The following is a 13,249-nucleotide window of genomic DNA, read 5'->3' on the forward strand; positions in this document are numbered from 1 at the left end:
TGAATTAAACCTTGCACAGGCAAGCACAATTTGTTGAATTTGATTTCCAACCTGACAGATGATTTTCTGAAATGTAAGAATGGAGCCAGCAGTCCAAATGTGACTGTTTCTCAGTTTGAGCTTGCAAGTATGCACTTGCTGATGTATTATTCTTGGCTCCATTTTTACTGTCTTTAGACTGACATGAGCATAGCCCCTTTGTAGGTGAACTGTGTTATTAAAATATAAGTTAAATATATCAAAAAAATCAAACAAATACCAAACATAAAATGTAAGAAACGCACCAAGTTCAAAAGAGAAACAATGAAAAAAGAGCACAGGCCCATAGTCTGCCCCAATCAGAAAGTAGTTCATAGATAAATAAAAAGTAGAATAACAATGCTCAGCCCGAATGCTTCTTTCAACAAGTTCTAATAGAATTGAAAAACGTCTCTAGAAGTGTGCCAGCATTTTTTATGTTTTCACTTCTACACTTTTCAGCATAGAATTAACTGTTTGGTTTCTACGGTCTTCCAGTGCTGTGTGACACAAATGTACAGGATACCCAGGAGGGGGGAAATCAGTTTTGTGCATATTGAAAAGGTTTGCACGCATTTACTTATGTGTTTGACAATAGTCATACATTGATGTAAAGCAGACAAAACAAAAACACGGTGGTCCTTTAAAGTCTCCCTTGGAAATGTGTCATTATGATTTTACAAACAGACCCCTATCATCCTCCTCGAATAGCATACCGGAAAGGTATATTGAACGTGCTGCATCGTCTTCTGTTGCACTCTGGGCCTCATTACAAGGGGGCCTTATATTGCCAGTAGGGTGCACCTATCCGAATTATGAGTTGTGAAGATTTTTTCACACCCTGCAAATACTGAGTGCGATAAAATTCACATCCCCTGGATTCATTTCCAGTCAAACCTCCGATACTTAAAGAAAAAAAATATTTTGTTGTAAAGTGCATGATGTGTATTTTGGTGTTGGAAGCACTACAATCAGCGTGTTGTTCCCCATTTTGCAACAAAACCTGAAGTAAGCGCTAATTATTACACTTAATGGTTAAATAAACGTTTTGCCTTCAACCATCCTGTTTGCTGACTTTGTTTTTGCTGGATTTAGCCTTCTGTGCACTTTATTACTTGTAGGTGCCAAAGTGCTTGTCCTCTCACCTTCTCCTTGAAACATGGTAGAATTAACTTATACCCAATTGGCATATTTATTTTACATGTAAGTACCTAATAAAGTAAAAATACCTGTGCCCGCGGCCTGTAAATTAAATACTAGTGTGCCTGCAGCACTGATTGTGCCGCCCACTTAAGTAGCACTTTAAACATGCCTTAGGCCTGCCAGTGCAGCTTGCATGTGCAGTTTCAAACTGTCATTTTGATCTGGCAAAATAAACCTTTTTCCCAGCCAGGACCAATCCTTCCTTTTAAATACATATATCATCCCTAAGGTAAGCCCTGGACCTCCCATAGAGCATGTTGCAATGTATTTAAAGTGTCAGACATGTACTTATGTACTTTTAAGTCTTGTGTGTCCTGGTAGTGAAAAACTAAATTTGTTTTTCATTACTGCAAGGCCTACCTCTCCCATCGGTTAACATTGGAGTTACCTTATTATATTTAGTAAGCTGTAATATCCAAATGGGAAGAGGTGATTGAATTCTGTTTGGTGTCTTTGGAATTTTTAATGAAAAATCATAGCATTTGATGAAGTCAAATTTGAAATCACAATTTTGAAAATGCCACTTTTAGAAAGATTGGCATTTTCCTTCCTTAGCCATTTGGTTTCTGCATCCTACCTCTGGGTCACGAGACTAAGGGGGTCATTACAACCCTGGCGGACGGTGTTAAAGTTGCGGTAATACCGCAAACAGGCCGGCGGACAAAAAAAGGGAATTATGACCCTGGCGGAAACCGCCAACAAAGACAGCCACTTTAACACACCGCCCGCCACGGCGGTACAGACACGCAGCGCGGCGGTCACCGCCAACAGACAGGCGGAAGACAATGTACCGCCCATAGTATCACAACCCGCCAATCCGCCACCTTTTCCGGGGCGGATTCACCGTGGATAAAAACACAGCGGAAACAGCTTTTGCAATGGGAAAACGCTCACCTGAACACATCCCACGAGGAACAAGGACTCCATGGACCCGGAACTCCAAATACTCCCTGCCCTTGTCTTTCTGCTCCTCTACGACCATCATCTACGTAGGCGCCGAAGACAACAGTGAGTACTGCACCTACGACATGGGGGTGGGGGGAGACAAAAGTTAGGGGGACACCCACCAAACACCCCCACCCCCAACCTCGCATAATACAACATACACACCAATGCATTCACAAAAATCACAGTAACAACCCACAATCCCCCCGGAAGAATGAAAAGACAAAGCGAAATTCGGTCAAACATTGTAATGTGGCAATATACATGTCATACAAAAATATACAGATATATATGAAAATCAGTCATAATTATATACATTACGAGAAGTAGTGCAGATATGTACATAACAATGTCCGTGCACCAACAGTCCAAAAATGCATGGTCGAGGCCCACAAAGGATACCTGACCACAATCGGAGAGAACACTGCCGGGGCATCAGATAGAAATACTACAGGCACCTCAGAGGGAAGGGAAGGGGCGGCACCTCAGCCGGATGACTGCAAAGCCAGATCCACGACGGGGCTCCATGCCCATTGATGTATCCTGGGGAGTGCAAAGCCACATTCTCTCAAGTCTCTACAGTGGGTGGCTTGCCCACTGTGCCATCCTGGGGAGTGCAAAGCCACCGTCTTTCAAGTCTCTACAGTGGGTGGAGTGCCCACTGTGCCATCCTGGGGAGTGCAAAGCCACAGTCTCTCAAGTAGATGCAGGTCTCCACTGGTACTGGGGGGGACTGGTACCCAGAGTGCTTCATCCTGTGCAGGACAGACAGAGTGGATGCAGGTCTCCACTGGTTCTGGAGGGGGACTGGTGCCCAGACTGGATGAGTCTCCCTGTGAAAGTTCCTGTCCTGTCACTGTCCCAGCTGCACATGGGATGAGGCTGCCTGATGTGTCGGTCTATTCATTCCTACCCGGTGCTTGCCCTGTTCAGCGGTATTTTGCCATGGCGGTCTTTGCCCTGTTCAGCGGTGCTTTTCCATGGCGGTCTTTGCCCTGTTCAGCGGTGCTTTGCCATGGCGGTTCAGTACTGTTCAGCGGTGCTTTGCCATGGCGGTTCAGTACTGTTCACCGGTGCTTTGCCATGGCGGTCTTTGCCCTGTTCAGCGGTGCTTTGACATGGCGGTTCAGGACTGTTCAGCAGTGCTTTGCCATGGCGGTCTTTGCCCTGTTTAGCGGTGCTTTGCCATGGCGGTCTTTGCCCTGTTCAGCGGTGCTTTGCCATGGCGGTTCAGTACTGTTCAGCGGTGCTTTGCCATGGCGGTCTTTGCCCTGTTCAGCTGTGCTTTGCCATGGCAGTTCAGTACTGTTCAGCTGTGCTTTGCCATGGCGGTCTTTGCCCTGTTCAGCAGTGCTTGGACATGGCGGTTCAGGACTGTTCAGCGGTGCTTTGCCATGGCGGTCTTTGCCCTGTTCAGGGGTGCTTTGACATGGCGGTTCAGGACTGTTCAGCGGTGCTTTGCCATGGCGGTTCAGGACTGTTCAGCGGTGCTTTGCCATGACGGTCTTTGCCCTGTTCAGCGGTGCTTTGCCATGGCGGTTCAGGACTGTTCAGCAGTGCTTTGCCATGGCGGTTCAGGACTGTTCAGCGGTGCTTTGCCATGGCGGTTCAGGACTGTTCAGCGGTGCTTTGCCATGGCGGTTCTGGTACGGACATTGGTGTGTGGCATGACGTTCCCTACACTGGGCATTGGTGTGTGGCATGACGTTCCCTACACTGGGCTTTGTTGTGTGGCATGACGTTCTATCATAGCCCACCTGTGCTGTGGCAGCCGGGGCCCTCCTAAGCACTGACTCCGGCGGGGGTCTCCTGACCAGTGACGATACTTGGGCCCTCCTGGGCAATGACTCTGGCGGTGGTCTCTGGATCAGTGACGATACTTGGGCCCTTCTGGGCAATGACTCTGGCGGTGGTCTCCTGACCAGTGACGATGGTGCTGGCGGTTGTGTCTTGACCGCCGGAAATGATGGCGCACTTCTCCGCCGTGACACTCACAACAGGCTGGACAGACTTCCTCTGGCCCTTCCCCACCTTTGGTGGAGTCACAGCTGACTCTCCAATCCCCTTGGAACCCATGTGAGTTGTTTTCCCACCAGGAGTCTTCACACGGTCCTGTCGTCCACTCTCCAATTTTAGAGCCTTTACAGGGGGTGGGCTGCCAGTGCCTTGGCTCCGGGTCACACTGCCTGCCCTGGTGGCCGGTGCACTCCACAAACCTTGAACAGGCACCACTGATATTGGAGGCTTTTTGGCTGAGGCGCTAAGACAGGACTGATGAATTGGAGGGGGGGTGGGGGGCAAAAAGGTCAACTTTACAGAGGGTCAGTTTCTGACCAACACTGGGATGGGTAGTTGGAGGGGGCCTGGGAGTGGAGGAAGAGGAGGTGGTTGTCGGAGGTGTCACTTTAGGTGTTTTGGGTGCAGGTGCAGGTACTGGAGGCTGTCGTGAGGTGGATGGATGTTGGGTGAGTGATTGCCGGCGTTTGTGTACTTTGGGAGGGGGCGTCACAGACACACTGGGAGAGGACACAGGGGACGTGTAAATTAGAGTGGAGGTGGTGAGTGCAGGTGAGCGGCTTGTGGTGCTGGGTCTCCTTGTGCAAATCATGGTGCCTGTAGATGTGGTGCATGCAGGTGTGTGTGTGTAGACAAGACTGGGAGGGAGGAGGGAGAAGAGGAGGAGGGGGACACAGTGGAGGCAGTGGATGTTGCTGTGTCTGTACGTGGGTGAGGCTTGCGTGAGTGCCTGTGGGTTGTGTGGTGCCTAGGTTTGCTTGAGCTACCTGTGTGTGCTGACTTGTGTGCATGCTGGTCTGTAGGTGTGCTTGGGATGGGCTGGGGTACAGGAAATTGGGTCTGGGTGGAGGAGGTTGGAGGGGGGAGGCTAGACACCGGGACAATGGCTGCCATCAGTGCTGAGGCCAGAGATTGCAGGGTTCGCTGAAGGACAGCCTGACCAGAATGAATGCCCTCCAGGAATGCATTACCGTGTTGCAACTCTCGTTCTACACCCTGGATGGCATTCACAATGGTAGACTGTCCAACAGTGAGTGACCTGAGGAGGTCAATGGCCTCCTTACTGAGGGCAGCAGGGGTGACTGGGGCAGGGCCTGAGGTGCCTGGGGCGAAGGTGATGCCCACCCTCCTGGGTGAGCGGGCACGGGGCGAACGCTTGAGGGGCTGCTGGGAGGGCGGTGCTGGTAGGGGAGGTGGCGGCTGTACCTGTAGAAGTGGGGCGCACAGATGGTGCCGCCACCACAAGGGAGCCCCCATCGGCGAACGAGTCCATGTCGCTGTTTGGTGATCCGGTGGCCGACGTGAAGCTCCCCTCGCCCTCCGTCCCACTGGTGCATTCAGAGTCCGTGGTGTGGCCCTCCATGGCCATGTGGGATGCAGCTCCCTCGTGCTCCGGTGCCACTGTACCTCCGCCTGATGATGCTGATGTACAAAAGGACAGGGAGAGCAGAAAAAGGGGGGGAGACAGAAGAAAGAGAGTTTTAGTGCATGGCATACCGCTACCGTTGGCGGACAAGACAGACACAGCAGCCCCCTGCATTACGCCATGCTCCTGCCCTCTGCACATGCAATTTCTGGTATATGGCCTACATGGCAATGGTGGACATCTGCGCACATGGATGCCACAGGGGCAACTATACCTCGACTTGGCACTCTGCTGAGGTGGGGTAGAGTGCCACATGGCCTACATTACGGAGGGGCCTTGCCTACCGAACTCGCCCTGGCCTAGGGACACCCACAGCCCACCTCCCCCACCCAGACACCTCCACTGCACGCAAAGTCCACAGAATGAGAGTGTACTCACCCCCTTGTGTCTGCTGTGATGCCCTCAAGCGCCCATCCAACTCCTGGTAGGCCACCGCCAGGATCCAGAACATCAGGGGGGGCATGGTGCGACGGGCACCCCTCCCACGTTGGGAGGCCATCCCCAGCTGAGCCTCTGCCGTCTTCTTGCTGCAGCGGCGAATGTCCTCCCATCTCTGACGGCAGTGGGTGCCCCGTCTCTGATGGGCCCCCAGGGTCCGGACCTCCTTGGCGATGGCACGCCAAATGTCCCTCTTCTGGTGGGCGCTGACCTACATGACATGCACAAGGAAAGAGTCATTACCAACTGCACCGTCGTTGTGAGTGGCCCCCTCCCTACTCTGGCCATGTGGCCCATTCATTCCCATGCATTAATGTTCTATGAACTCTGCCCCCTTCCCTCTTCCAACCAGCCCTCTCCACCCAGGCCTAGCCCATACAACGTGCTCCCTGTGTACTAACCTGTTGGTCTGGAGGACCGTAGAGTAGCGTGTACTGGGGGAGGACCCCGTCTACCAGTTTCTCCAACTCCTGTGCAGTGAAGTCAGGAACCCTTTCCCCAGACGCAGCAGCCATCATCGCTTCCAGACCGAGGTCACAGCAGCACTTGCAGTGTAGGTCCTCTCCTGTCGAAGGTCAGGTATCTAGTGATTGAACAGATAGAAAATGGCGGTGACGTCCGCGGCGGTGACGTCCGCGGCAGTGCGCATCATCACCGCCGGCGCACCTGTTCATTGGCTCCTGGGACCCATAGGGTCCAATGTTAACCAATGCAGCATTGCGCCGCGGTCTACGACCGCCTACCGCGGCGGTGTGCAACGCCAGCGCAGTTACCCCACAATCCCATTGTCCCAGTTTAGAGGTCAGGCAGCCGCCATTTCAGGGGCCCACATGGCTTAATTTACCTCTGCATCACACATAGCTAGGCCTACACTCAACACACATACAGGAAGGGTTTTGTGAGTGGTGTAGTCTTGTATGTAACTGTGGGTACACACCTGGAGGAATAATGACTGATTCTTCGCTGTTGTCCTTCGTAGGCACCGTCAGCTGGGACAGTTGAGAAGATGGCGGAATCCTCCGGTGTACCGACCGCTGGTGGACCTGTTGACAATGGAAGAGCGACATGTCATCGTCACCTACCGGTTTGACCGTGCCACAGTCCAGGAACTATGTACCCAGTTGGAGCCAGACCTGATGTCACCAATCCGCCATCCGACTGGAATCCCCCCTGACGTGCAGGTGCTGTCAGTGCTCCATTTCCTTGCAAGTGGGTCTTTTCAGACAACAGTGGCCATGGCATCAGGGATGTCCAAGCCTATGTTTTCCAACGTGTTGTCCAGAGTGCTGTCTGCCCTGCTGAAACACGTAAGGAGATACATCATTTTCCCTGAGGTGGCAGATTTGCCTACAGTGAAAGGTGACTTCTATGCCCTTGGACATATCCCCAACGTCATACGTGCCATTGATGGGACCCATGTAGCTCTGGTCCCCCCCCCACAGGAGTGAACAGGTGTACAGGAACAGGAAGAGTTATTATTCAATGAATGTCCAGATGGTATGTTTGGCAGACCAGTACATCTCGCAGGTAAATGCTATGTTCCCTGGCTCAGTGCATGACGCCTACATCCTGCGGAATAGCAGCATCCCTGATATGATGGGTCAACTCCAGAGGCACCGTGTATGGCTATTGGGGGACTCTGGTTACCCCAACCTTTCCTGGCTATTGACCCCGGTGAGGAATCCCAGGACCAGGGCAGAGGAACGGTACAATGAGGCCCATGGGCGGACTAGGAGGGTGATTGAGCGCACCTTCGGCCTCCTGAAGGCCAGGTTCAGGTGCCTCCATATGACAGGTGGATCCCTATTCTACTCACCGAAGAAGGTGTGCAAGATCATCATCGCCTGCTCCATGCTCCATAATTTGGCTTTGCGACACCAGGTGCCTTTTCTGCAGGAGGATGATCCAGATGACGGTGTTGTAGCAGCTGTGGAGCCTGTGGAGCCTTTGGACAGTGATGAGGAGGAAGCTGAGGAAGAAGACAACGACAACAGGGAGTCAGTCATACAGCAATATTTCCAGTGACACACAGGTGAGAAAATGTTCATGTTTAACATTACATTAACTTTCACACGTCTACCTCTATCCTGTTTGTCGATTTCAATCACTATTTGGTAACTGAGTTGTACCTTTCCATTACGGTTTCACAGGTGTGGTTACCAACGTGTCATCTGCTTGCATCCTTCAAGGACTTGTGATGTGTGACATAGGTATGTTAGCCTTACAATGGGAAACGCATTATGACACTGTCATTGATAATACATATTTAGTAAATCACAGACTGACTCAAGATTGTTTTGTGTTTCAAGGGTGTTTATTGAAGTGCTCAGAAATGTGAGGGGGTTGTAAAAAAAGGATGGGTGATGGTGGAGGAATGTCCATGGCAGAGTCCAGTCTATTAGTCTCACAGGTGCACTGCCCATATGGGCATAGGAAGTGGAGCTGGGGCAGTTTAAGTATGGACAGGGTAACAAGGTGGTACAGTGGGAGGACAAACAGGGTGGTCTCATTTCCTGGCGGGGGTCTTGCCATCTTGCTCTGTCCTGTTCCTGGATCTCAGGGCCCGCTTGCGTGGTGGTTGTCCGTCTGCAGGGGGTGGGGTGCTGGTGTGGTGGTCTTGTGGCAGGGCGTCCTGTCCACTAGTGCCGGCAGAGGTGGTGGGCAGTTCATCATCCTGGCTAGTGTCAGGGGCCCCTTGGAGTGCCATGGTGTCCCTCATGGTCTGCTGTATGTCCTTCAGTACCCCTACGATGGTGCCCAAGGCGGAGCTGATGGTCCTGAGCTCCTCCCTGAACCCCAAATACTGTTCCTCCTGCAGGCGCAGGGTCTCCTGCAACTTGTCCAGGACCGTCGCCATCGTCTCCTGGGAGTGGTGGTATGCTCCCATGATGGACGATAGGGCCTCATGGAGAGTGGGTTCCCTTGGCCTGTCCGAGCCCTGTCGCACGGCAGCCCTCCCAGTTCCCCTGTGTTCCTGTGCCTCCGTCCCCTGAACCGTGTGCCCACTACCACTGCCCCCAGGTCCCTGTTGTTGTTGGGGTGGTGGGTTATCCTGGGTTCCCTGTAGTGGTGGACACACCGCTGATTGACCTGTCCTGGGTAGGGAGGTTTGGGCCCGCTGGGTGGGTGCTGTGCTGGTGTTACCAGAGGGTGGAAGGTCAGTGTTGGGCTGTGCCTGTGCAAGGGGAACCGACTGTCCCGAGGCCCACAATGGTGCGGGCTGGTCATCAGGATCCAGTAGGGCAGAGCTGCTCTCGTCACTGTGGGCCTCTTCTGGGGGTGGAGTGGTGTTGTCTGGACCCTCTGGTGTGGTGACGGTCCTTCGGGTTCCTGCAGGGGCATAAGAGCATGATTATTGCATGTGTGTGTGTAATGGTGTGCAATGGGTGGGTGTTTGTGTACCCCAGAGCAAGCATTCCTGTGTGTGGGTTTGTGTGATGATGGTTAGGGGGTTGTTCTGGGTATGTGCAGTGAGCATGCTTTAGTGAGGGGTGACCATGCTTAGTTGTGTCATGCAGGGCTTGGTGTTGCGATGAGTGGTTTCTGTTATTAGTACATTAGTGGGGAGTTGGAGTGATAGGGGAGGGGGTGAGGGAAGGGGTGTGTGAGAGCATGCAGGTAGGGTGGGGGATATGATAGTTAAGATTTGACTTACCAGTGTCCCATCCTCCACCGACTCCTCCGAGGCCCTATGATGCATGATGGTCAAGACTTGCTCCTCCCATATTAGTTGTGGGGGAGGAGGTGGGGGTCCGCCGCCAGTCCGCTGCACCGGGATGTGCCTGGAGACCGTTCAACGCACCTTCCCCCGTAGGTCGTTCCACCTCTTCCTGATGTCCTCCCTATTTCTTGGGTGCTGTCCCACGGCGTTGACCCTGTCCACTATTCTGCGCCATAGCTCCATCTTCCTGGCTATTGATGTGTGTTGTACCTGTGAGCCAAATAGCTGTGGCTCTACCCGAATGATTTCCTCCACTATGACCCTGAGCTCCTCCTCGGAGAAGCGGGGGTGTCTTTGGCGTGACATGGGGTGGTGTGTGTGATGTGTGGGGTGGTGTATGTGGTGATGAGTGTGGTGATGTGTAGTGGTGTGTGGTGTTTGCTGCGTGGATGTTGTGTGGGTGATGGTGTTGTGTGCCTCTGTGTGATGGGGTTGTCTATTCTGTGCTCTCTCTCTCTGGCCTTCGTTCATGATTTTTTGGTTGTAGGGGTTTGTGGGTGATGTGGGTGTGTGTTTTATATAGTATTGGGTGTGTGGGAGTGGTGTGTGTACGTGTATCAGGTGTGTGTATTTCGAAATGTCCAATGTGGCGGTGTTTTGTAGAAGTGTGTGTATTTTGAGCGCAGCGGTGTGTACCGCTAATGGAATACCGTGGAAAGACCGCCGTGTGGATTCGTGGGTCGTAATAGCATGGGCGTGTTTCTGTTGGCGTGGAGGTGGAGGTTTTGTTATCGCCAGTTTATCACTGACCTTTGGTGTGGCGGAGTTGTGTGATTTTCTGAATTTCGGCGGATTCCGAGCTGTGTCATAATAGCTGTGGCGGAATTCCGCAGCGGCGGCGGTGTGTTGGCGGTCATCTGCACGGCGGTAAGCGCCTTTTACCGCCAATGTTGTAATGACCCCCTAGGTGTAGTTGACAATTGAGCTTTGTGTGTTGTTCCTAGACTGCCACACACAATAAGGAGCTTAGGTGTGCTTGGTTGGGCCATCACTGGCAGGATAGGAGGGAAGGGCTGGGCACAGCCCCAATTACACTTGAATAGGCTGTGCCCTGCCTCCACAGAAAGGACTTGATACCCCCTGTAGTTAGTCCGGAGCCAGGGCAAGAAAATCAGGGCACCTGTGCACTTCAAACGCAAGCCTCTATAAGCTTCTCCTACTTCAAAGGTACAACTGGGTATAAATGTCAGATGCCAGACACCAATTGTTCAGCACAGTTGTGGACCTGTAACTACTCTGCCAGGAAGATATTCTGCTGTGTTGCTATAAGGACTGCTCTGTAAGAACTAATTCCTGCTGCCGTTTTGCCTGTGTGAGAAGGACTGGGCTTGCATCTGTTGAACCCAGGATCATCCAAGTGACTTCCAGGTTAGCTGGCTGGCCTCCTAACTTTAGCACCAACAAATGGCCCCAGCACCTGGACTCTGCCAGCTGTGATTCTACACTGCCAAGAGTTGCCACCCCAGTCCATCCCCTTAGTTGTCCTGCCAGCCTCTGTGGATCTAGCAGAATTGATTAATCTTCTCTGATGTGCAGTGCCAGCCCAAGCAGAACTGATGCATCACTACCGCTGCCTGGGTCTTCTTCGTCTCAAAGACCTGCATCGCATCACAAGCCTTGTGGGATCCACCACTGTGCAACACATCCTCAATGCAGTGCATTGCATTCCTCATAGACAGCAGCCTTGACAATAATACAGGACCTCCTGTTGCAACCTTACTGCAGCTCAGAACCGAAGCATCGCTTCAGCTGCACGACGCATCTTTGACACAGACCTTCAAAACACACTGCAAACTAGGATGTAAGGTACTTTGTTCAATGGACCTGACTGGGTCTTGTAGCCAGCCCTGCTCCACTATGGTGGACCTGAGCTTGCAACTTTCTCCCAGTCTGGCATAACTAGATATCCACAGGTAACACTTTAGTGCTACATTCACTGAAATCTTTATACCTGCATTTCTTCGGTTCTACTAATTGGATTTTTGTTGTTTTGGTCTTGTTTTATTTATGAAAATTTCTCTATTGTTGTGATCTGGTTCGGTACCCTTTTTGTTGTTGTGTTTTCACTTTATTACTGTTTGAATTGTTGCATAAATACTTTACACATTGCCTTCAAGTTAAGCCTGACTGCCATGTGCCAAGCTACTAAAGGGTTGAGAACAGGCTAATTTAGAATTGATGTGTGCCTTCCCCAGGCAAGGGTTGTGGTTGCTGCTGGATTAGGACTCCCACCCCAGTTAACTAAAAACCCAATTTCTTACACGCATATATTCAGAACACCTTGATATTGGATTTTATCATGTGATACAATTATCACACAGGAAACTGAGCCACTCCTAATGAGGGCTTCTGTTGCTTGTATTTAGAAGAACTCTGCATGCTTGTGGCGTAATTGCACAGTGGGACAGATGCATGCAACCTTTTCAGCACCTATAGGAGAGAATGCTTCTGAAGGGCAGCTGGCATTTTTCCACTGACAACTCTGAACCTGAAATGTTAGAAGGGAGTAACTATCCCAATGTCAAATCCAAAATTAAAAGAAAATGATAAGAACTTCCACTAAAGTAGGAATTTTCAAGCAGCTCCCATAGTTGTGAGACTTAGGGGGTCATTTTGACCCTGGTGGTTAAAACGACAGAAGCACCACCAACAGGCTGGCGGTGCTTCCAGGCGTATTACGACCGCGGTCGCACCGCCTGGGCTGGCGGTATTCTGCCACTTTTGCCCCGGCGGTGATAATCCGCCTGCGAGTCCCCGACTGCCAGCCTTTTTCTGGCGGTTTGCACCGCCAGGAAAAGGCTGGCGGAACGGGGAGTCGTGGGGGCCCCGGGGGGGGCCAGCATGCCCATGCCACTGGCATGGGCAGTGCAGGGGCCCCCTGACAGGGCCCCATGCAGGTTTTCACTGTCTGCTGTGCAGACAGTGAAAAGCGCAACGGGTGCAACTGCACCCATCGCACAGCCGCAACACAGCCGGCTCCATTTGGAGCCGGCTCCTATGTTGCGGCCGTGATCCCCGCTGGACCGGCGGGCGGAAACCAGGTTTCCGCCAGCCGGCCCAGCGGGGATCTCCAAATGGCCGCAGCGGGGGTGCGGCCGCATTGGCGGTCAGATCTTGGCGGGCGGCTGATGCCGCCCGCCAAGGTCGTAATGACCCCCTAAGTCTGCTCCATAGAGACAGTGATAACAGGACATTAATGTTTTCCTACAAAAACTCTCTTTTTGGGTGTAGGATCAAGGTCCATGGTCTATGTTGACTTCTGAATCATAAGCTACTTAGCAATTTTGGGGTCTATAATTACACCTCTTACAAAGATACTGTGATAGTTAAGAAGCCTCTGCTAACAAAGCCATTTTATTGAAATAGTGTGCTTCTGTTGTGTGAACTCGTTCTGGGTAAAAGGGTGTATTGTCCATGCTCACATTAAACATTTGCAGATTTCCATTAGTAGTAGGAGTGAAAATATTTATTCCTCAAAACAT

The 13,249-nt window shown here is 51.8% G+C and overlaps 1 protein-coding gene across 1 annotated transcript in view; it reads left to right on the plus strand.

Annotated features, from left to right (window-relative positions):
• USH2A (usherin) overlaps positions 1 to 13,249 on the plus strand; it is a 3,586,186-nt gene that overhangs the window by 314,303 nt on the left and 3,258,634 nt on the right. The gene's annotated exons all lie outside the window — the stretch shown is intronic.

The sequence above is a fragment of the Pleurodeles waltl genome, chromosome 5 (assembly GCF_031143425.1).
Source record: "Pleurodeles waltl isolate 20211129_DDA chromosome 5, aPleWal1.hap1.20221129, whole genome shotgun sequence".
Lineage (NCBI taxonomy): Eukaryota > Metazoa > Chordata > Amphibia > Caudata > Salamandridae > Pleurodeles > Pleurodeles waltl.